This window comes from Protopterus annectens, chromosome 3.part1, assembly GCF_019279795.1.
Source record: "Protopterus annectens isolate FY-2018-M chromosome 3.part1, PAN1.0, whole genome shotgun sequence".
Lineage (NCBI taxonomy): Eukaryota > Metazoa > Chordata > Ceratodontiformes > Protopteridae > Protopterus > Protopterus annectens.
Window position 1 is genome coordinate 1061815266 of NC_056732.1, and position 26293 is coordinate 1061841558.

The window sequence follows — 26293 nt, forward strand, 5'->3', positions numbered from 1 at the left end:
CATTCATATCCTCCAGTGTTTTCAGGAATGCTTGATGGGATTCCTGGGATTGGGAGGGTGTTCTATAACATGCAACCAGTTGTATGGCAGTTTTGCCTATGGAGAGTAAAACTTGTATGGTTTCTGATGCTTCATGGGTAGCCACCAATTGAGAGGTGTAGGTGTCCTTTATGAAAATGGACACTCCCCCTAACTTTGTGGTTCGGCCTGGAACTTGAGGCCGAAAAGCATGATATGAGGTATAGCCTGGTAGCGCTGGAGTGCTCTCAGGAGCCTTGAACCAGGTTTCAGTTACTGCACAGACATCAATGTTCTCCATACTGAGAAGTGCTTTGAGTGCCTGCATCTTGACATTTAGACTTCTGGCGTTGAGCAGCATTACCCTTAATTTTTTTCCATTTTTATTTTTTACGGAGGTTGATTTGTCTTTTGAGCATTGCCTAAAAAAGGCACTATGGGGGTGGCAAGAGCCTTGGCCAGTATCCGGAAGCCCAGTGGTGACAGGTGCAAGCCATCCCTTGCAAAGCAAAGCGGCTTGTCCAGCATGTCATCCCAGGCTGACAGACATTGGATCCCCCTAGAATGACACCAGTGATTAAGCCAATTGTTAAAACTGATCATTTTGTCTTTGTGGTCAGTAATTATTTACCTTACAGCTGTAGGTGCAGGGTTTGATTCTCACATGGGGTAATTGGCTAAGCTTAAAACAGCCCTCAAGGGCAATTAGCCTAGTATTAACCTATGCACATATAAAAGTGAATAACACTAGAATTGAAGCACTATAAAATACAAAACTACTGGGAATAATTACTGACCACAATTTATTTATTGATCAGAATGTCTATCCTCACTGTTAAAAAACTCAACCACAAGACTGGACTTCTTTATTATTTATTAATAACTATCTAATTAATAAGGCACTTGGCTATTTCCTGTTGTGACTCATTAACATCTCTGTTGGACTACCAAGCATTTTACAGCTTTTAAAGCTGCTCTTCTGTGATGGCTGATGGCTCTTGCTAATGCTGTAGCATGAGGGCTGCTTAACAAAAGCTTGTTAAGAAACTTTCTTCCACCAGAAAGGTGGTTAACAAGCCTGTCTTTTCCCTGATATTGGAATGTAATTGCAGTGCTCAATGCACTGCAACATTTTTCATATAACTTTGATACACACTGCAAGCTTGAATCTGTCTATTAATGCATTAACTAGTTCCCTTCAGAAACAACATAGTCTGCTGATCTGTGAATTTTGCCATATAAAGATTAAGAGACAAATTTAGTAATTATTTTTGAAGAAACAGTGCTTTTGCACCTGGAAAAATTCTGATGTAGACATTTCTGAAGCAATCAATGAGAAATAAGCAATGGACTATTTGCAAAAGGCAATAAAACATGTTATAATCATATCAAGACTGAAATAGCATTATATTATTTATGTAATAAAGAGATTTATAATGCAAAAGCAAATAAAAGTAGAATAACAGCTGCTTTAGGTCAACTTTGTACTGCAGAACAAATAGAAGTGGAGCAATAGTTGTTTTAAATCAACAATGTAATGTGTAAATGATTTATTTATTTGCATTTGTTTACCGGGGTAGTCCACTGGGCCATTAAGAGCCCATTTTCACTGAAGGCCTGAGGAGAAAAGCTCCACAGATAACAAGTAAATGAAACAATAATAAACAATTACATAAGAAAAATACAAAGAATTACAATAACCAGCAAGAGGTCTGGGGAGAAAGGCTCCACAGAAAGCAAGTTAATGAGAACTGCAAAAACGATTACATTAAACTCTGCAAAGTAATAATAACAAGCAAAGATAACAGAATTAGATACATTTTTATTATATAATATAATAGTGAGATTCAAACGGTTATTGACCATATGGTTACTAACAGAACTGGGGGAATGTACATTAGTACAAATGTTGCTAGGTTGTAGTATAGTGAGAAACAGAGATTGTATTTACTAAGGTAGAAGGGATAGCACAGTAAAGGTTACTGGCATATAGGTTCGTAGGTGTGTAGTAGGCTAATGGTCCTGGAGCCTTTACAAGCCTAGCCCATAGGATTACCCTGGCAACGTGCCGCCTGACCTTAGCTCCCAGTGCCTCTGTCGAGTAGAGCCACTGGAGTGATCCCCGAGGTGAATTATAGGTTCATATGTGTGTTTATAGGTTCAGTATAGCTGTAGGAGAGAAAATAGAAATTTAAATGATAGATAGAGAAAGAGGAGGTGTGGAGGTGGAAGTGGTCAGGACTTAAAGGTTGGGGGTAAGGTACAACTGCATATCCATTTGCCGGAGAGGTAAGCAGGTAAGTAAGTTTTAAAGGTTGGAAAGTTTGGATTGGATATAAGAGATAAGGGAAGAGAATTCCATTTTTGGCTATTGAGTAAGAGTATAGGAGCTGGCCAGTGGATAGGTTAGGTTTATGCACATGCAGAAGATGCTGAGTTTTGGATCAGAAGGGCCAATCAGCTATAGACTTGCTGAAGAGTGCAGTAAGGGCAGGACATTCAGAAGGCTGGTTCATTAATTTGTGAGCAGTTGTTAATTGTATGTAGGATAGATATTCTGGGAGTTGAAGCCAATTAAGAGATTGCAGTGATTTACAGTGGTGGGTGGAAAATGAGGCATTAATGGCAAAAATGGCAATTTTGTTGTAACATATTTCTATTTTTGATTGCAGGGTAGAAGTAAGTTGGTAAGTAACAATGTTCCATGGGTTAGGGAGAGTAGCAGGTATGTGATGGCAAGGGTTGTTTTACTGAGGGAGCTTAGAAAGTGCTTTTGCCTATATAGAATGCCAAGTCTTTGGTGAGTTTGATGTTGTGATGAATATGTAAGTGAAATTTTAGCTTTTCATTTATAATAACCCATAGTAATTTCATGTGGGATACTACTTCAATTGTTGTTTTATTCTGAGAGAGTATAGTAAAATGGTCTTTGTTTATGGGAGTGTTCTTCTTAGGGGTGAATAGTATTAGCTTAGTTTTGCTTGGGCTGAGTAAAAGGTGATTTTTGTAAAACCATGTTTCTATAAAAGTGAAGGCAAGTAGTGTAGACTGTTGGAGGTCAGGTAGAGAGTTGGCAGCACAGATGACAGCTGAATCATCTGTGTATTGAATTATAGATACAAGTTTGAGTGAAGAGTGTAGCTCATTGATAAGTATGCTGAATAAGAGATATCATAATATTGAGCCTGAGGAACACCTGTAGGGTTATGGAGATAGGAGGAGAGGGAGGAGTTCCATCTAACAGCTGATTGTCTATTGGACAGTTAGCTTGTGAACCATTCAAGTGATGAGGGGGAGTGCGATTTAGGAGAGCTGGTTTAGCAGGAGTGGGTGTCAAAGTATGTCAAATGCTTTAGAGAGGTCTAAAAATAATGAGGACACTAATTTACCAGAGTCTGTAGCTTTGTTTACTGTCTCCATGAAAGAAATTAAAGCAGTCATAATGCTGTGACATGGTCTAAAGTCATGCTGTGTGGGTGATAGAATTTGGTTTTTAATTAGATAGTCTAAAAGTTGAACTTGTATACATTTCTCAAGGATTTTCGAGATGGGAGATAGGATAGTGATGGGGGTAGTTGGAGAGATCTGTGGTGTTGCTGCCTTTGTGTATGGGTATGACAAATTTCATTTTCCATCTTTTTGGGACATAAGATTTGAGAATAGATCTATTTATAAGTATGCCTATAGAATAAGCAATAGTTTCTGCAGCAATATTTAGATATTCAGAGGGAAGATAATCTACTGCATTGGAGCCTGGCTTTAGTTTGAAAAGTAGTTGTTTCATGGTAGTAGTAGAAATGGGTTTTAGAGTAAAAGGAAATGTTTGTTAGGAGGAAGTATGAGCAGAATTGAGATAGGATGTAGGGGAAGAGTGATGGGTGAGATGGGTTGGGGTAGATGGTGGAGAGGTGGTGCAGAATGAGTCATGGAGTTGGTAGAAGTTAGGTGTGATATTAGATATGGTTTTGATAAAGTGTGTATTAAAGATATGGGCTATATTGAGGTGACTTTTATTAGGAAATGGAGTAGGATTATTTTTAGAGACGGGGTTTAGAAGTAAGCTAATGGCGGTCCAGAATTTTTGGGGGTTGTACTTATTTTTGGATTGGGATTTCAGGTAACATTCTTTTTGTCTTTGGCAACCCGTTTTTTAACTAGATTGTGGAATTGCCAGAAATTCTGAAGGTCAGATTGATTTTTTTTTGTCATTGTTTACAGATTTTATCTCCATTTTGCATTAATAGTTTTGATGATTTGGAGAACCAAGGGGCATAGTTATATTTGATTATTTTAGACTGAAGGGGTGCAAGTTTGTTAAGAATTGCTAGAAAGGTGATGTTAAAGAAGCTGACCACATCATCTAGGGGAGTGGTCTTCAGAGTATTCCAGTTCATCTGTTTCAATAAGTTGATGAAAACTTTTCGACTAAAGTTTGTCAGATTCCATATTAGTTTGCAGTGATGATCTTTTTGAAGGGACTGGGATGTTCTGACTACATACGCAGGGAGATGATCAGTCAGAGCATTTGGGAGACTTCCTGCTGAGGAGATTTTATTTGGTTCACTGACAAGTATCCAGTCTAGGATAAAGCCATAAGTATTGTTTTTATTGAACTTAGTCAGAGCAATGTACCACTACACCATTTGAGCTGTTAGGGATGTAATTCATTGAGTAAAGTTAAATAAGTTAATATTAGGGGATGGGAATTTGGTGCAGAATTGTGACCAATTAATATTAACATCTTCCAATATAATTATTTCATTATTGATTTTGCTGGAGATCCAGGACAAGATATATTCCAGAATTGGTATATTATTGCCAGGGGGAATGTAAAGCACTACAATACATAAGTTTTTGGTATTATTTATTGTTAGAAATGAGATTAGAATTTCTGCAGAAGAAAATTGTGGTAGGTTGTTGTTGAAAGAGGTTATATGATAAGCTTTAGGAAAGAGGAGTACAATACCACCTCCTTTCTTGTACTGCCTATCTAGCCTTATAGTGTTCAAACCTGGTGGAAGGAATTCAGAATCTTTTAAGTTTAGTTTAAGTCAGGCTTCAGTGGCAGCAATAATGTCTGGTTGGATGTGGGATGTCCATGCGTGGAAGTCAGTAATTTTGTTTTAAATACTTTGGAAGTTAAGTGTGACTAAATGGAGATATTTTTGGCAGTCGGGTTGATAGACAACATTAGCTAAAGTGGGACCTACAGTGAGTTGATGGAGAACATTAGCTAAAGTGGGACCTACACTGGAATGATGGAGAACATTAGCTAAAGTGGGACCTGAATTGGGTTGAATATCAACACTGAGGAGTATATTTGAAAGTCTTGTTGTATAAAAAGGAGGTTGTTGGTGGTTTTTGAGTCTGCCATGGTATATCCTGTTCATGAATATATGTAATGTTACAGATAGCATTTTGATTTTGGAGAAGAGTAGTGGGTGTATACAAAACAGGGTGGAAGATATATTAGAGTAGCAGTTTGAGTCATATGGGAGGGATGAGGTACCTTTTGTAGGTTTAGAGGGGATGGTGACAGGGTAAATACTTGTGAATTGTGTTAGTACAAAGAGAAATAGGAACATATGTATATTAAGTAGTGTAAGTGTGACTGAGTTTGACATAGTAGAAATGATATTGAGATAATTAATTATTGGGGGTAAAGTATAATAAGAGCTAGTGTAGTTAGGGTGGTTGAGTTTTGTATAAGTGAAGTAAGAGGGAGTATTGCGAGTAAGGTATTAGGAAAAAGTTTGACATGAAATGTGTAGGGATTATTAAGACAGTGGGGTTAGAAGGAGAGGTGATATAATGGTGTGGTGACTGGTGAGTTAAGAATTGGAGGTGTAGCCAAGAAGTATAAGTTTAAGAGTAGTGGGGGTAGGTGGGATTTTGGGGGTAGGGTAGGGAAGAAGAGTGAGCCAGAGCGGAGTGAGGGTGGAGTGGATTGAGCCATAAAGCAGACCAGACAGCATCACCAGAAAACAATCAGCTGCTATAAAATGTCCAGGTCAGTGGGTCAGTGTATTAGTGTCACGGGGTGTTAAACAAATTTGCACAAAAATTAAATATGATGGGAGTAAGTAGGGATGGTTAAACTTTTACAGAGGATTGCTTTTCATTTTAAAGTAACCATGTTAAAAGAAAGAGGAATAGATTATGGCAATGGGAAGTGGGGACCCTAAATAAATGGATCCAAGTAGTATGCACACCACTAGTTTAAAAATGTGAACATATTAAATTTAAAGACACTGATGACTCCATTATGGCATGCATTGCAGGCAGTTATTAAATAAATAGTTCCAGAAACATGACATTAATTATGGGGTAAAATCCAAGCATCTGATACTGTATAGGGTGACACACACAGTGCAGTATGATAGAGAGCTGTAGACAGTCATTAAATAAGTGTTTTCAAAAATGGGATATTTGTTTATTCTAGGGTAAAGTACAGGTGGTTGATTCTGGTGACACACTGTGCAGTATGATAGGAAAATGGAGGCAGTTATTAAGTTAATGTTCCAGAAACGCAATGTTCATTTCGTCTGGGGTAAAATCCAGGTGGCTGATTCCATATGGGGCTACTCACAGTGCAGTATAATAGGGATTTGCAGGCAAATATTAAATAAATGGTTCTAGAAATGTGACGTTCATTTGTTCTGGGGTAAAATCCTGGCAGTTGATTCTGTATGAGGCGTCACACAGTGCAGTGGCAAGCACACTACTGAAAGGACTCAGAGAATACCTGGATGCTATCATGTTCCAACTTTACTACCCTCTCACCTCAACTAGCCCCAAAAATACCTTCAAACATAATCCATCCAGGTATAATGGGGGGCATATACTCTCTGTACTAGCACTGCACACTAAAGCCAAGAATATGGTCTGAATGGGCCCCAAAAACATCCCAGGATGCCTCCTGAACAGTATAAAATATGACTTATCAGGATCCCTGGGTCATTATTTAACTATAGTCTTAAAACAGGTCTTGTGCCACATGAATTCAGGACTGGAACACTTTTTTCAATTCATAAGGGAGAATTTTCAACAAATCCTGAAAACAATAGATCACTAAGGACCTAAGAGACTTAACATCCACTCGATCCATCCCAAAATGGCTTTGTCAAAGGAAGGTCATGCTAACTGAATCGGGTAGGCATTTTTGAAAATGTCTTTAAGGCAATGGATGAAGGGAAAACTATGCATACTGCCTACCAAGAATCTAAATGGCAATGCTCAGATCTGCTCTGAGCTACAACAGAATGGCATTAAATATACTAATCCCAAGGATATTGCCAATATCCTGGCAGATCAATTCAGTGCCAACTTCAACCCCTCTCACCCCCTAAAGGGCCCAGCTCAATACTGGAAGATTGCCAAATTCCGGTAATAATGGCCACACAGGTAAAAAAATCGCACTCTCTAAAGCTAAGAATACAGCATCCATGGTACCAGATGACATCCCCTGCTAAACAGGGGTATATGAACTACAAAATGAACTGGTTCTTCACCTAAGTGTCATGTTTAATCATACTGTCACCTCAGGCTTTGTGCCCACTGAGTGGCACACAGCTACAGTTATCCCACTCTACAAGGGGGATCCACCTTGGATCCCGGGAACTACCGCCCCATCAGTCTGACGAGCCTGATCTACAAGGCCATGGAACGTATTATCATGGAAGTTATAAACAAAGACATTGGCAACCTTAAAACACTGGACCCCACCCAGTGTGGGTTTGTGAAAGGCCGATCTTGTCTCCTGAACCTGATTGACTTCTTCAAATCAGTCTCCAGAGCCATGGACGAGGGTAAGGCAGTCCACACAGCCTATCTGGACCTCGCCAAGGCCTTTCACACCATCCGCCACTCTGGACTCATAGATAAACTTACTAAGCTGGGCATTAATTCCTACGTCACTTGATGGGTTGCCAACTGGCTTACTGACAGAACCCACACTGTAAAAGTAGCTGACTTCAAATCCAGCTCCAGACAGGTGACAAGTGGAGAACCTCAGGGTTCAGTCCTGGGACCTCTCTTGTTTGGCATCTACTTCTCTGAAGTACAGGCCAACACTAAGGGACTCTGGCTAAGAAAGTTCGCAGATGACTGCAAACCGGGAGCCATTATTGAATCCACAAATGATGTGGATACTCTTCAAAAGGGCCTTACAGAAACAGATGCTTGGTGCCAGAGCCATGAATGCCAAGAAATGTATAGTTATCCCCTTTGGGAAAAAACATGTACCCGTGAATTACCACATAGGTGGCAGTACACTAAACACCTAAAGTGTGATTAGAGACTTAGGGACACAAGTGGACAGGGGTCTCACCTTCAATAACCACATCGTTACAACAGTCAGGAAATCCTTCTATGTGGCACACCTCATCACTAAGGGCTTTTCATCCAGAAAAAAGGAAGTCATTGTCCCACTGTACTTATCCCTCATTACACCCATTATAGAATACAACGCCCCATTTGGTATGTACCTCTCAAGACAACTGCAACAACTGGAAAGGCCGCAGAAATACCTCACTAAAAGAATCACAGGCCTAAAGCAGATGCCCTATGCTGACCATCTTAAAAAACTCCAGGTATACTCTGTCGCATATCGCCTACTCCGAGGCGATCTCTAATTAACATACAAGGCCAAGTCAAACCCAGAGCTGTTGGACATGCTACACTTAAATAAATCCCAATCCCTCAAAGCCACACGCTCCAGGGATCTAAACCTTGTCATCACAATAAACAAAACATGCTGGAGGGATAGGTTCCTGACCCAGAGACTCACCAGACTCTGGAATAGACTGCTCATACATGTCAAGCAGAGTGCCTCTTTGGCCCTCTTCAAAAGGAACCTTGATGATTGGATGGGAGAAAGGAAATTCACCCCGTGGATCATGTCAGTTGCCCTGCTAAATAGGGCTCCAGAGAAGTAAATAGTGTGGGAAGAAATAGCCAGGGAATTGTTATGGCTAGGCTTGTATAGGTCCTAGGGCTGATAGCCTAGTACCAACTTATGAACCTATGAACCTAGATCTGGCTAAAGCATTTGATACAATACCCCACTGAGGCATTATCAATAAACATATAGAACTAGGTATAAACCCCTTTACAACAGGCAGGATAGCTAGCTGGCTCACTGATAGGACCCAAGAGGTTAGTATCAGTAAGGCCACCTCCACAAAGAGGCTGGTCACCAGTGTGATCTCCCAGGGTTCTGTGCTAGGCCCACTGTTCTTCGGCATCTACTTCTTCATAGGTTCATAGGTTCATAGGTTCATACTAGGCTATCTGCCCATAGTTATTTGGCTTTCACCTCCCCTTTAGTTTGAATAAAACTATGCCTATTATTTTGCTGTGCCTCTGTCAAGCAGTGACACTGAAGTAATCCCTGGGGTATATCTGCGATGTTAAAGCCAATGTCAAAGGCTTCTGGCTAACCATGTTTACATATGATTGCAAACTGGGAACAGTCAATTAATCCCCCAGTATGACAGCACTCTTCAGGAAGGTCTAACACAGACAAACACTTGGTGGAAAAGCCATGGTTTAAACCTCAATATCAAGAAATGCATTGTAGTACCTTTTGGGAAATTGGCCATCCCAGATACATACATCATCAATAAAACACCCCTAAAAGTCAATTCATTAATCAGGGATCTGGTTCATAGGTTCATAGGTGTTTACTAGGCTAACTACCACAGGGCCCTTTTTAAGCTTAGCCATGCATCCCAAATCTCTGACACGTTCTGATATCCTTGATTAGGAATATCAGGATATCAGGAATTTGAACCATATACACATTACCTTTATCCATTAGAGACACAGATGACAAACCAGGGATGAATTTCTGGTTTCCCATCCAATTGTCCAAGTTGCACTTCAATTGGGTTATGGAGAACTCTGCTTCACATGGATGGGGAGCCTGTTCCATAGATGGCCAGACAGGGTAGTCTTTGGGATACATACTTATCTCTCCAGCAGGTCCTGTTCATATCCCAGGTCAGGTTTAAGTCTTTAGAACTGGTAATTGTGGTGCTGTTTGTTTTGTGGATATGCAGGAGGTCTATCAGAGTGGGGACTGACAATACCCTGTATGCCAGGCATAGATCTCCCCTCAAAATCCTTTAGGAGACAGAATACAATGATAAGACCTTGAGGCAGTCTGCATAGGACATTTTACTTACACCCTGCATTCTTTAAGTGAGAAACCTCTATGGGCATTCGAATTGTTGGATATGCCTGGTTAGGTACATACCAAAGGGGGCATTGTACTCAATGATATTTCTGATAAATGTTGACTACAGTAGAACAATGACTTCCTTGGACTTAGATGCCATATTTTGTTTATAGGTTGCACAACATAGAATGATTGCCTCACCACTGTAGTCACATGATGGTCAAAGGCTAGATTACTATCTATGCATGTCTCTAAGTCACTGACTACTGGGTCAAGTCTAAGGGGTGTGCTTTCAGTATGATAGTTACCAGTTACCAGGGATGGATGACTTCCCAAAGGATACTATTATGCATTTATTGACATTTGGCTTTAGTCCATGGCCCTGACACCAGTTGTTTGTCTGTGTCAGTCCCTACTGGAGAACATTTGTGTCAGTGTGAGATTCAATGACAGCTCCTAATTTGCAATCATCTCCAGAGACCATTGATATTGGCCTTGACTTCTGAGAAGTAAATGCCAAAAAGGAGCAGTCCAAGGGCTGATCCCTGAGGGACTCCACTTGTGACTGGCCTCATTGTAGAAGTGCACTCCCTAATTCTAACTTCCTGGGTCCTGTCTGTGAACCAGTTGGCTATCCACCAGGTGACATACAGGTTTGTACCTAATATCTTGAGTTTGTCAACAATGCCCAGGTGGAGTATTGTGTTAAATGCCTTGGCCAGGTGAAGGTAGGCAGTGTGAACAATTTTGCCCTCATCCATTGCTGTGGTAACCTTCTCAAAGAAATCCACCAGGTTGAGTAGGCATGATCTGCCCTTGACGAAACCAATCTGGGTTGGGTCCAGTGTCTGGAGGTTTACTATATCTCTATTGATCATCTTCATGATAATTCTTTCCATGGTTTTACATATAAGACTAGTGAGACTTATGGGTCTGTAGGTTCAGGGGTCTGTAGATGGCCCACCTTTGTGCCGAGGGATGATGGCTGTCTTTCTTCATTCATGAGACATGAAGCTAGTTTGGAGGCTACAGTTAAATAGTAATTCCAGAGGCCCTGATAAGTCATGTTTCATGCTATTTAGAAGGCATCCTTGGATATTGTCCTGGCCCATTGATGCAGTGTTCTTAGTCACAGAGAGAGCATTAAGGACCTGTTCCCTAGTGATAGTAGGGGGAGTTATATTTGATGATATTTCCTGAGGGAAGGTTGAGAGGGAGAGAGGGGTAAAATTGGAGCTGAATTTATCAGCCAGGAGGTTTGCTATATCTTCTAGATCAGTATATGTGGCTCCATTTACAATGAGCTCTGCACACAACTGTGTATTGCCTTTGAGGTTGCAGACATAGCTAAAGAATGCTTTGTGGTTATCCTTGGCCTGTGAGGCCAAACTTACCTCAGATTTGGCTTTGGTAGACTTTATTTGTCCTCTGATTTGTTTGTTTAGTTTGATGAGAATGCGTTTATCCTGCTAGGTGCTGTACCTCCTAATTTCTAATGGGAACTCACGTAGATAGTAATGTAACCTTCAACCGATGTGTCAAAGGTGGTAAGAAAATCCTTTTATGTTGCTCAACTTCTAAGCAAGACCATGGTGTCTAAGTCCAGACAGGTCATCATACAACTGAACTCGGCCCTCAATAATCTCATCATAGAGTATAATGTCCCCTTCAGTATGTACCTGACCAGACATATTCAGCAACTGGAACTTCCACAAAGATTCCTTTTAAAAATAATACAGGAAGTAAACACAATGTCCTATGCTGATCCCCTCAAAGCCCTTATTGTCATAGAGACGTCTGAGAGGTAATCTTTGCCTTGCATACAAGGCATCCCTGGATCCTGTTTTTATGAACCTTTTGGACATGTGCAAAACAAACTACATCAGAACTACTAGATTAAAAGACCTAAGTTTTGCTTGTGACATAACTAGGACATGTTGGAGAGAAAGATATGTATCTCTGAGAATTCCCATTCTCTGCAATGGGCTCCCCATCCTCCCTATCCATATTTAAGCACAACTTGGACCAATGGAGTGGTAATCAGAAATTCACCCCTAGACTGGCACCTATGTCTGTGATGGACAGAGGCAGTCAATAAATCACCCCTATATAAATGAAATTTGTGGGTCATATTTAGGTTGAATGGCTAGACTTATAAGGGCCCTAGTGTTTGTTAGCCTTGACTTAGGATTGTCTTGTGTCAGTAAACTAGACAAAACCACATATATTTTGATGCCTACTGCATTAGGTTGCAATGAAGCCTTCTGCACACTAATATTATAAAAAAAAAACTTCAACAGAAAGTTATACTTTTTCAATAAACGTTTCCTGTTGCTTTTTTAATCTAGTAGTTCTGATCACACACGCACTCAAGTCTCTCAACAACAGGCACTGTTATGACTCTGTCATAGTCCATGTTGGCGTGAATGACTTGAGGCATACCTCCGCAGACTATATGAAGATAGACATGATTAAGCTCACTGAATATGTGTCCCAGGCAGGTATGTCCCTAGCCTTAAGCAGCATTTTACCATCACCCAGAATGATGCCTCAATACAAACAGAAAATGATTGAGTTTAACAACTGGCTTAGTTCTGGTGTCATTCCAGGCGGATCCAGCCTGGGAAGATATGATCTAGAGATGGCCTGCATCTGTCTCACTTGGGCTTCAGGCTTCGGGCAAAGGCCCTTGCCTCCCCCATAATGCCTTTTTTAGGAAAAGTCATGAGGTTGATACTACCAACATAAAAATTTCAACAAAATGCAAATTAAAGGTCATGCTGCTAAACGCTAGGAGTCTAAACATGAAACTACACTCATTGCAAGCATTCTTAATCCTGGAAGATGGTGACATTTCTGGAGTCACAGAAACCTGGTTCAAAGCTGCAGAGAGCACCACAGCCTTACCTGGTTACTTATCCTATCATACATTCAGTCCCCAAACTGCGGGCAGCAAAGCCAAAGGAGGTGGTGTTACAATACTTATTAAAAACACACACACCTCCAGGCTGGTCAAACAGTATGATGCACAGAAGACACTCCAGGTGCAGATAACCATTGACAAGACCCCGATTCAAATTATAGCTAGCTACAGGACCCCAGATTTGACTCAAGATGCCCACTCCACCTTTCTGGACCTCTTTAAATCTATCAAGATTCAACCTTTTACCCTGATCCTGGGTGACTTTACTTACCCAACCATAGATTGGAAAAACTACTCATACCAGAACATATATGCCCAGAGATTCCCTGATTTTATCAATCCAAATGCCTTGGAACAGCTAGTCAATACCCCCACAAGAGGTAATAATATCTTGGACTTGGTATTAACCAACATGACTAACTACGGCAGCACCCCTAAAGTATCATCCTCCCTGGTAAGATCTGACCATAAAGTGGTCACTTTCAAAGTCACCATCTCCTCTGACCCCCCTGTAGCTAGGGTCAAACAAAACAACTTCTCCAAAGCTGATTACAATCTCCTGAGGGATGGTATAAACAGCTTCACAGCTCCCACCCCCTCCATAGGAACTGGCATCAATGTCCAAATCTACACCAAAGTACTATACGAGCATTTATATAGATGCATGGAATCAGGAATACCTGAAAGGACAAAATCATCCTTTGCAAGGAAAAGTAAACCTGTCTGGTGGACATTTGCAATAAATAAACTATATAACAAAAGGAAAAATAATTGCTGTCCAGGACCAAGAAGGAGCAGGTGCCCAATGGAAGCAATCTCTCCTTAGCCTGAAGAAGTAAATAAGAGCACTAGTGAAATCCTCTAAAGACAACTTCGAGTCCAAATTGGCCACATCTACTAGAGACAATCATAAGGCCTTCTTCAAATATGTCCGCAAGCTCAAAGGAAGCACCCAGATCTGTTCAGAGCTGGTGGTCAAGCACACCACATACACAAATGCTGCAGATATAGCCAATCTACTGGCTGACAGATTCAGTGAAAACTTCTCCCCTCTGTCCCCCGTCAGTAAATCAGGACATCCCCAGTACCTGCCTCCCACCCCTTATCTCTAGGGAATAGGTCATCACTGCCCTGTCAAAGGCAAGAAATACAGCCTCCATGTGACCCGATAACATCCCAGACTGCATCCTACATTAACTCAGGCATGAACTTGTAGCACCATTAAGCATCCTATTCAACCAAAGCCTGAATACCAGCTTTGTCCCAGCCAAGTGGATGACAGCCACTGTCATCCTTTTACACAAAGGTGGAGCATCCACCAATCCGGGAAATTATAGACCCAGCAGTCTAACTAGCCTGATTTGCAAAGCCATGGAATGGATTACCATGGACCTCATTAACAGGGACATTGGCAACCTCCAAACACTCAACCCCACACAGTTTGGCTTTGTCAAGAGGAGGTCATGTCTGTTTAATATGGTTGACTTTTTTATGACAGCCACCAAAGACATGGACAAGAGGAAGACATTGCACACTGCCTACCTTGACCTGGCCAAAGCCCACAACACTATACCCCGCTTGGGCATAATAAATAAACTCTCTCAACTAGGCATCAGTCCATATGTTACCAGATGGGTAGCAAACTGGCTCAATTATAGAACCCATCTAATCAAAATAGGGAAAGCCACCTCATGCAGTAGACCTGTAATGAGGGAGATACCTCAGGGATCAGTCTTGGGGCCTCTGTTATTCAGGATATATTTCCCTGAGATGCAGGTCAAAACCAGTGGACTATGCCTGACTAAGTTTGCAGATGACTGCAAGCTGGGCCTGGTCATCATTCCCCAAGTGATTTGGATGTCATCCAAGAGGGTCTCACCCAAATAAATGACTGGTGCCAGAAACATGGCCTCAAGCTGAATGCCAAAAAATGCATCATCATCCCCTTTGGGGAGAGTGACGTCCCTACATTATTATCACATTAATAACAACATCCTAAGTACACAATCAGTAGTGAGGGATTTGGGCACCCAAACTGATAGCAACCTGACTTTTGACAACCATGTTACTTCTGTTGTACAGAAAGATTTCTACATGGCCCACCTCATAAGTAAGAGTATCTCATCCAGGGACAAAGAGGTCATAACATCCCTGTATTCTTCCCTTATAAGGCCAATTATTGAGTACAACACCCCCTTCGGCATGTACCTCACAAAGTACATGCAGCAGCCAGAGAGATCACAGATGTTCCTCACCAGGAGAATCCAGGGCCTCAAACATCTACCATATATGGATAGGTAAAAAGTCCTGTCCATCTACTCAGTTTCATACAGACTCCTCGAAGGTGACCTCTGTCTGGCATACAAAGTGCTCTCGGACCCCGCCTTGATGGGACTGCTGCATATCCACAAGTCAAGCTCCAGTCGACTAACCCATACGAGTGACCAAAACCTGGTCTGTGATATCAATAGGATTTGCTGGTAGGACAGATTTGTGTCCCAGAGACCCCCCGCATCTGTGGAATAGACTCCCTCTCCATGTCAAGCAGAGTACCTCATTATCCCTTTTTAAGCGCAACCTGGATAACTGGATGGGAAACAGAAAATATACCCCTGGGATTCCACCTGTGTCCCTGCTGGACAGGGATTTTGGGTGCTGACTTGTATAAACATGGGCTAAACTCTTGGCTAGGCTTATAAGGGCCTCAGTGCCAATAGCCTAGTAACCTCCTATGATCCACAGTAATACCTATGTTTATGTCAAAAGACCTTGGTTGGAAAAAAAATCCCTTTGTGCTTATTTAGACTGACTTTATTTGTAGAAAAATCATTTTTTTACCAAGTTTTGGTAATGATTTTGTATGCTCAAAGGATTTCCTTAAACTGTTGTTATCAAATAAACAGTACTTAGTCCCTTTGTAAAGCAACTAAATAAATATAAAAACAAGCAAACAAATAAACAACTAAAACTTACCTCGACTTAAAAATAAATCTGTGTTGAGATCAATGCTCACATATTGTTTATTAATAGACTCGCAGATTTGCACCTTATTGCACAAACATACTCCAACAGCAATCTTTATTCATCTTTCAAGCAGAAGTCACAAACGTTACATAACCACTTCCCATCCTGGTGTCACTGGGAAATTATCTCATGCTTGCTGTGGCTTGTTTTCCCTTTTTTACCCTTTCTTGATTTTTCTCAAAAACTTCATCACTAGTGTGATGTTTCTACTTTAAGCTATTGTAATACTACATGGTTGCCAGCTGGGACACTTAACTATCCACTTATCACTGTTGATAGAAAAGGTACAAAGGTACATCTAGCTGCACATGAACTCCCACTTGCATGTGTGCTTCATATGTGACGTAGCACCTTGATACAGTGCATTAGTATGAACTGATGTTACAATAATCAGTAAATGCATGACAGTCAGTGAAGAGTAAGACGGCTGTTATGAAATTATTTCTTTATGCATTAAGTCAAAAATATCTTTTCTCTGTGTTTGTGTGTGTGTGTGTGTGTGTGTGTGTGTGTGTGTGTGTGTGTGTGTGTGTGTGTGTGTGTGTGTGTGTGTGTGTGTGTGTGTGTGTATGTACGTATGTGTGCATGTGCATACATGAGTCTCTGTGATATCTGTAAATAGCTCCTAGTTTTTCAGAATGTCTCCAGTTTTCCCTCCTTTTTTTGTCCTATCCTTCAAAATAATTTTGATTCTCTGGTAAAACACCAAGGCTTACAGTCATTTATTACTGCCAGACATTAGAGTTTCATACTTTTATTATTCAAATAGTTTATATTTATACAAAACTTGTTTTATTAAACTTTCAAATGGAATTAGAGTATAATTAAAAATTGTCCTATATTTTTATTTTTTGCTTCCCATTATGTTTGGGTTTTTCCATGATTCTTGACAAAATAAGTTGAGAGCTATGGTGCATGTGAGTAAGTGTGTGTGTGTGTGTGTGTGTGTGTGTGTGTGTGTGTGTGTGTGTGTGTGGGTGTAAAACATAAAGAAGAGTGATAATGAAAGAAAGCAGTCATGTTTACTAAGGGACCAGATCATTAATTTGGTACTATAAGATTATTGCTTTGACCATTGAGTCTCAAATATATAAACAAGGAAACACTACTTTATTTAAAATTATTATGGACTAACTCATTTCCATTAATGTTAGTTTTGCTTGCATTTTAATCCATTTATGCAGTCATCTGGAACAATTTTAAGTGACAGAATACATAAACTAAATTTGGCCTTTGCCTGATAATCATGTTAAATTCACAGCTGAACATTTAATACCTTTTTCCATAAGCTTAAGATTATTTTCATTACTTCAGGCAATTCAGTTACAGTTTCTTGCTCTCCATCTGTAGAAATGGCAATCTTCTTTCATTTCCAGCAGTGCAGCAACTGATCTTCCCTTGGTCAAGTAGCCATAAAATGTGTCACTGGGCTTGTTATGCAACTGCTAGTGACGTATTGATGGCCATGAGGGATAGCAGCATGTCTAAGTGCAAACAGAGAAGGCTGGATATTCATTCCAGATATATCAAGTGTCAGTGACCACATGAGCTTTCAGACTCACACCTGGAGTACTTTTAAGATTCATGCTTTGAGTATTATACTGACTTCTACCTGTATTATTGGATAGCTAACACCTATAGCACGTTCATTGCAACTGTTTTGTTATTAGGATCAGATTCTAAAAAGGTCCAGTTATTTATGATGGCCATCAAAGAAAAACAGCATTTTCTTCACTGAAACCACACTTATTTATAGAGCTTTGAATTCCTACAATTGTTTGCTCTGAATGATCGGTTCATTTTACATTATGCACTGAGTCTGCCATTTTGTTTTTTCTTCCCCTTTTTATAACAACATAAGAGCATATTTTCGGTACCTGGATAACATATATATTGTGTGGAAAGGCCCTATGAATGATATAGAACTATTTGTTGATTATATTAACCTTACTACCAACTTTTTGGTGTTTAGTCATAACATAGGATATATGGAGATGCATTTTTGGATGTAAATATTAGGAAGGATGTTGATAATAGGAGATACGTTTCAACTTTGTATAAGAAAGAGTGAACATCCTTCTTTTTCAAAAAATAAATATCATAAAAGGGCAGATGGTGAGGGCAGTCCGTATGACTACTTTGAGGGATGACCTAATTAATGAACTAAGTTATACTGGAAAACTTTTTATGCCAAGAGGTTACCCTAAGTATTTGGTGATGTCCATTAAGAATGACATCTTGGATAGTTGGGGTATTAGATATCGGGTCCATACTATAACATCGAAATCTACAAAGATCGAATGTTATAATATTGAACCCTAAACACCGAAATCCACAAACATCAAATAGTCAGAATAGCGATGTTTTTTCCGAGGGAAAAAAAATTGCTATTCCGAGAAACATACACACAACACAAACACACACAAAAAACAGCAATCCACACACATACACTTAAAATCCATCCTACACCTAAACCTAAACTAAACTTTACATACACTACTAGCTATCCACTTACATTAACCCGACCCTAACCCTAAGGTCCATCACTATCGCATACTCACCTCACCCGCGCCCTAACCTTAACTCACCTAACCCGCCCCCTAACCCTAACCTACACACAACCGCACACTTACCTGACCCATGCCCTAACACTAACGTCCACACAACCCCACACTTACCTGACCCGCTCCCTAACCCTAACTCACCTAACCCGCCCCCTAAGCCTAACATACACACAATCGCACACTTACCTGAACCCGACCCGTAATGCTCCAACATATTGAATGCTGAAAACAGCGAAGCCACAGCAACGGCCCACCAAATTCTTTCCCTGGAAAAGAATTTGGTGTCCTGCACCTTCACTGTTTTCAGCGTTCAACAAAACTGGTTCGATATTATAACATTCAAACTTTATAAAATTCAATGTTATAATATAGACCCTTAGATATCTCCCCCTATTGGCCTGTCGAGATGAACTTGATAACAATGAGCCGCCTATTGTAGGGTTATCCCAGGGAGTATCATCAGGTATGAACCTTGGAGCATTCTTCGGCCATTTTTCGGTTTGTTGTTATAGATAGGATTACCCTACATAGGGGTTTCAAAGCCGGATGGCATCAAAAACTTGATCAAATGGAACAAAGGTGGATAATTCAATTGGGTGGTCTATTTAGACCTGGTTTAAACATGCTAGAATAGAATTTTGTAGGCCATGTGTGTATATATATTGTGTATATATATTATGACTTATGTATTATTCATTGATTTTGGTTCTAGGCATGTTAACTATCTCAATAGGAATGTGGTGGACACATACATATTTCCATAGGAAATAGGATTTGAGCTTATGGGTTTACAGACCTAGGTATATAACATATATAATTTGGATAATCAGACCAATTTTGTGGTATAAGTGGGAATGTAGGTTTATTATAAACTTTGAGGTTTATGACTATAGAGAACAAACAACCATATATAGGTTGTTTATATATAGAAACTGTCCTGATAGGTTGTTCTGATCATCTTTTAGGTCCCTAAACATTTTGGCCATGGGAGATATACATTTATACATTTTTGTATTTTATTATTTTATATTTTTATATTTTTATATTACCTTTACAATAATATTATTATTATTTTTTATTATTTTTCGATGATATTTAACATTGTTAATATGTTTATTATGTTGAAGTTTTTTATTATGTTGAAGTTTTTGTATTATGATGTGGTATATGTGCTGTTTTGCTCCAATGCATTTGTTTATTATATAAGATTATGTACCCCTTTAAACATGGAGTATATAAGGTTGGGCCACCAGGGGTCGGGTTTCCTCATCATTTTTTCATAACTGCATTGATAAAGGCCATGATATGGCCGAAACCGGTATGCTGCTTGTTTATTAAGATTCCTTCATTTAAGGAATCTTGTTGTCAATAAAGTTGGTTCGACTGAACCGTACGTGCTGGCTCATTGTTTTTTTTATGAACCGTGACATGGGCCAACACCAAGGTCAGAATAAAGAATCTTACTTTATGATTAATTTTCATAGGGATACCCAGGAAGTGAAACATATCGGTTAGAGGTACTGAGATTTATTTTCCAGTATGCCCAATAGTTTATATGTATTTTCAAGGAACCTAAAATTTGGGTTAAGAAGGGGTCCTAATTTGAAAAACTATTTTGAAAGGATCAAAAATTGTGAGGATGATAGTGGTAGGACTGGCACTTTTAGGTGTGGGATGTGCCCCCAGTGTCCTTATATAGCCAATTTGCATTAAATAAGTTACTGGAGTACCTTTGGAAAGTTAAAAGCTAAAGGCTATTATAGTTGTTATACAAAAGGGGTGGTATATGTGGCTTACTGTAGTGTCTGTTTTGCAAACTATGTGGGTAAAATGGAGAAAAAACTAAAAGAAAGAATTTATGAGCATATATATGATATTAGCAGAGGTAAAGAGACCAATGCTCTGTATAAACATTTGCTTGTGTTTTCTGAGTCTAGTTTTAAGTTTTGGGTTTTGGAACAGGTTAAGGTTCTTGATAGAGGTGCTGATTAGGAAACCAGACTAGAGTATAGTGAACTCATGTGGCAGTTGAGAATGGAGGCTTGTTCCCCCTGGTCTAAATGAGCACTATTCTATAGTGCCTGCTCTTAAAAGAAGAACTTTGAAATAATGGGCTGAATGAAGTTTTGGAAAGCTTACTTATTTATATATGTTTCATAATATCTGAGTGCAACTAAAAATGTAAAATATTTTGATGTGTTTTTATTTATTGTATTAGGGGATGGAATATTTAATTGAATATAATTTTGTCAGGAACCAATAGAATTCTTTAATTAGTTGCTTGCTGGTGCTATTTAAATGGTTGTCATTTATGTTTAAGCATTCTGATGAAGTTCCCTCTGCAGAATGAAAGCACTTAGTTTGACATGTAATCGTTGTGTATATTAAACTCTTTAAGAGGAACCTGGACGAGTGGATGGGAAACAGAAAATATATCCCTGGGATCCCACCTTTGTCCCTGCTGGACAGGGGAAACAGGTGCTGACTTTGAGGGAATATGGGAAAATTCTTGGCTAGGCTTATAAGGGCCTCCAGGCCAATAGCCTAGTATCATCCTATGAACCTATGAACATTATGGCATTTAAGTGGCTGAAAAACACTGGAAATGTGCCACAAAGCATCATAGAAAATGATGAAGTACACATCACATAGATCACCCATTACCAACAGTTCAAAAGATAGATGCTAGAAAACTGGATATAGTGGTCCATGAAAAGAAGACAAAAGTAGCATTGATCATTGAAATTGTCACACCCAGTAACTACAGTGTCTTGTGTACAGAAAGACACAAAGTCATAAAATATCAGGATTTGTAGGCAGAAATGACAGCAATGTGAAAGAAAGATACTCAGACAGTTCCAATAGTAGTAGGAGCAATGGGTGTTATAAAAAAGAATCTACAATTTTACTTAGGTTCATAGGTTCATAGGTTCATAGGTTCATACTAGGCTATCTGCCCGAGGGCATTTACAAGCCTAGCCCATAGTTTTGTGGCTTACGCCACCCCTTTAGTATGGGGAACTATACCCATTATTTTGCTGTGCCTCTGTTGAGCAGTGACACTGAGGTAATCCCTGGGGTATATCTGCGATCTCCCATCCATTGGTCAAGATTTCTCTTGAACAAGGCCAGCGAGGTGCTCTGCCTCACATATACCGGGATTTTATTCCACAGCATAGGGAGTCTTTGGGTGATGAATCTATCCCTCCAGCACGTCCTATTAATAGCCGTGTCGAGGTTTAAGTCTCCGCCCTTGTGGCTCTGACGGATCTAGATTTTTGAGGTGAAGCATATTCATCAAATCTGGGTTTGACATGGCCTTGTATGTTAGGCAAAGGTCACCTCTGAGCAAGCGTGCGACTGAATAGAGCTGGAGTTCTTTCAGTCGGGCAGCATAGGACAGATGTTTGAGACCCTTTATCCTTTTGGTGAGGAACTTTTGTGGCCTCTCCAGCTGCTGCAAGTGTCGGGTCAGATACATTCGAATGGGGCATTGTACTCAATCATTGGTCTGATGAGTGATGAGTATAGGAGACTATGACCTCCCTTGATCTAGATGAGAATCCCTTCATGATAAGGTGGGCAATGTAGAAGGTCTTCCTAACTACTTTAGCTACATGGGTGTCGAATGACAGACTACTATCAACCTGGGTCCCCAGGTCCCTGATAACTTCTTCTGTACTCAGTGGATTGCCACCTATTTGGTAGCTAGGGTAACCTTGTTTTTCCCGAAGGGTATGACTATGCATTTTTGGCATTTAACTTTAGGCCATGGCTCTGGCACCAGTTATCCGTTTCTGTGAGACCCTTCTGAAGGATATCTGTGTCAGATGTGTTTTCTACTATGGCCCAGTTTGCAGTCATCTGCAAACTTTGTCAGCCATAACCCTCCTGTGTTTGCTTGTACTTGGAAAAGTAGATGCCAAACAAGAGTGGGCCCAGGACTGAGCCCTGTGGTACACCACTTGTGACAGGCTTTGAGTCTGACATGGCGCCAGCAACTCTGACCCTGTGGGTTCTGTCACTCAGCCAGTTTGCAACCCATCTTGTGATGTATGGGTTAACATTTAAGCTGATGAGTTTTTCAATGATACCCGAGTGGGGTATTGTATCAAAGGCCTTCGCCAGATCGAGGTAGGCTGTATGGACTGCCTTTCCTCATCAATGGCTTTGGTGACTGTTTCAAAAGTCAACCAAGTTTAGAAGGCATGATCTGCCTTTGACAAAGCCAAACTGGGATGGATCCAAAGTCTGCAAATTCCCTATGTCTTTATTTATGAGGTCCATTATGATCCTCTCCATGGCTTTGCAGATAAGGCTTGTCAAGCTAATGGGCCGGTAATTTCCAGGGTCGGTGGAGGCACCGCCTTTGTGAAGTGGGACCACAGTTGCAGTGCGCCACTCCTGGTGCGATCCAGAGGTAAGACTATGATTAAACAGCTGTCCTAGCTGTGGGTTTAATTCCTCGTTGAGTTCGTGGAGCACACAGCCAGGGACACCATCAGGTCCCATGGATGCTGTGTTTTTTTGCTTTGGAGAGAGCAGTTCTCACTTGGGCGTTGGAGATGTTTGGGGGCTGCAATCGCTTGGTATAGATATCTCTCCTTTTGGGGAGGGGAGAAGTTTGCACTGAACCTGTCAGCCAGTATGTTGGCAATGTCTGTAGGATCAGTAATCTTCACATCATTTTGAACTAGTTCTGAGCATATCTGGGAGTTTCCACCCAGGTTTCTAACATAGCTAAAGAAGGCCTTATGATTGTCTTTTGAGTCTTTAGCTATTTTTCTCTCAAAATTTGCTTTGGATGATTTTATGAGAGCTCTTAGTTTTTACTTATAGTGATCAAGGGTGTCTTACCTTTTAAGGATTTTGCTCTATCTTGTAGTAGCTTCCTCCTTTTGTTGTAGAGTTTGTTTATGGCTGGGGTCCACCAGAGTGGACGCTTGCCTTTGGTACAAAGAGTCTTTGTTTTGCTTGGGATTGCCTTATCCATGCAGTCCTGCAGGTGCTGGTAGAAGGCATTTGTAAGTGATTCAGCGGCTTGAGTACTGTTTTCCGTCGGCTCGGGGCCTTAAAGGAGACCACACTAGTCTTTAGAAGTGTGAAGTCGGCTTTCAAGAAGTTCTTTACTGTGGTCTTTTTATTTCAGGTGGGGTGGGATGAGGACCTCCAGCGAGATTAGTTTGTGATCTGATCTCACCAGTGAGGGGTATACTTCCGGTGTTGAACATTGTGCTCCCATGTTCGTGATGATGAGATCAAGTATGTTTTCTCCTCTTGTGGGGATGGTGACTAGTTGTTCCATGGCATTTGAGTTTATGAATTCCAGGAACTTTTGGGCTAGGGTGTTTGGGCTTGAGTAGTGTTCCCAGTCTATATTAGGGTAATTGAAGTCACCTAGTATGATGGTGTTTGGTGATACATTTATCCCCTCTAGTGTTTTCAGGAAGGCCATGTGAGGTTCCTGAGTTTGTGAGGGTGGCCTGTAACATGCTACAATTTGCAGAGCAGTCTTGCCTATGGTTAATTGCACCTGGATGGTCTCCGATGCATCGTGCGTTGCCACCAGTCTTGAGGTGTGGGTGTCTTTGATGAATATGGATACCCCCCTCCTTTCTTGGTATTGTCCGGATTTTGGGGCCGAAACGCATGATAAGAGGTAAAACCTGATAGTGCTGGGGTGCTCTCAGGAGCCTTGAACCAGGTTTCTGTCACTGCACAGACATCGATGTTCTCCATACTGAGAAGGGCCTCGAGTGCGTGCATTTTGAGATTTAGACTTCTGGCATTGAGCAGCATTACCCTTAGTTTTTTCCTTTTTGTGTTCTAGGGTGGTAGGTTTAGAATTTGAGCCTTGCCTAAAAAGGCACTATGGGGTGGCAAGAGCCTTTGCCAATATCCGAATCCCAGGGTGACAGGTGCAAGCCGTCCCTTGAAGCAGCGTGGCTTGTCCAGCATGTCATCCCAGGCAGACAGACATTGGCTTCCCTTTGAATGACACCAGAGTTTAAGCCAATTGTTAAAGCTGATCATCTTATCTCTGTATTGTGGCATCATTCTTGGTGAAGGTAGGATACTGCTCAAGGTCAGGGTCATACCTGCCTGGGCTACATAATCAGAGAGCTCCTCAATGTCTCTTTTCATGTAGTCCAAGGAGGTACGTCTCAGGTCGTTTACACCAGCGTGGACAATGACTGAGTCATATTTGTACCTGCTGTTGAGAGACCTGAGTGCTTGCGTTATGTGGCGGATTCTAGCGCCCGACAGGCAGCTTACTGTGACCTTCTCCTTACTCAGTCTGGTGAGCGGGACGTCAGTGTGTCTGACTATGGAGTCACCAATGACTAGTGTGTCTGGCATTGTGTTTGGCCTTAAGGGCTGTGACTGTTTGACACTCTGACTGTGAGGTCTATGTGTTGCAGGTGTTGTGTTCTGAGGTGGTGGTTGTTTGGGTGTCTGCTTTGGTGGCCTCTGCTGTTTTGGTAGATTTTTGATCAGAGCCGCCGAGTATGTCTTTGTGTGTTTATGTGTATGATTTGAGGTTGTGATGGTACTATGTGAGACTGGGTCTATAGTGTGTGTGGTAACCTTCTCCTCCTGACTGGTCTTGCCAGTCCTATGTTGAGAGAGCTCAGCCTCCAGTTTGGCCGTATAGTTGCATCTCTCGCATGTATTTGTGTTTTGTGGGAGGAGGAGAGGGTTGTCTGGTACATGAGGCAATTGTAACATTGCCTCAATATTCCCAGGTTCACCAGCTGAACAGGAGAGGACACTAGCAACTGATCCTCGACATGCTAGAAGGACTAGACAAAAACTTTAAAAGAGATTCCGGGGACGTGGTGACCGAGAAATGGGGGTTTGCCTTTTGGGGTGCTATCTATAAGAGTGCCGTATCAAGGTAATAAGTACTGTAGGAGCAAGTGCTAGGTTTAACAGATAGAGAAAAGTCTACTTGGAGTCAAGTAGAGATGATCTTTTTAGGTATTAGAGAAAGTGCTAGTAACAGGGATGCTTAAAGTTAAGATTGAAAAGAATGCACTCTGCAGTGTGCACTAGAGAAGTTAGATATGAAAGTAGGTAACTTGAGTTTTACCTGTTTAAAAAGTTAAGGTTTAGTGGAGAGTTACTATTTTTAAAACGGCAAGATGGACTGAAAGGGGTGGTTACTTTTGTATTTTGGTACTATGAAATACTGTAGGATGGCCAATAAATTTAAATAATTGAAGGGGTGGGATTTCAAAGTGATGGTTTTGTGATTACTCACATAAGCCAGTGAAAGTAGAGAGAAATGAGATATATGGTCAGATTAACATAAGAGGCGGGCAACTAGAAAGACAGTGGTATTTAACAAGACAACTTAAATGGGTGGGAGGGAGGGAAAAATTCTGCCTGACTCAGAACAGAGAGAGCTGTGGTCTCTTTTGAAGTTTTAATATGCTGTTAAACAGAATGCAAGCAAAACACAAGGTAAAGAAAACAAACTACAGTATTCAAAATATAGAAAGGCAATACAGAAATACAAAAAATAACAGCAAACTAACCTTTCCTTCAGAGCAAAGTGTAGCAGAGTCTGGATGAGCCTTT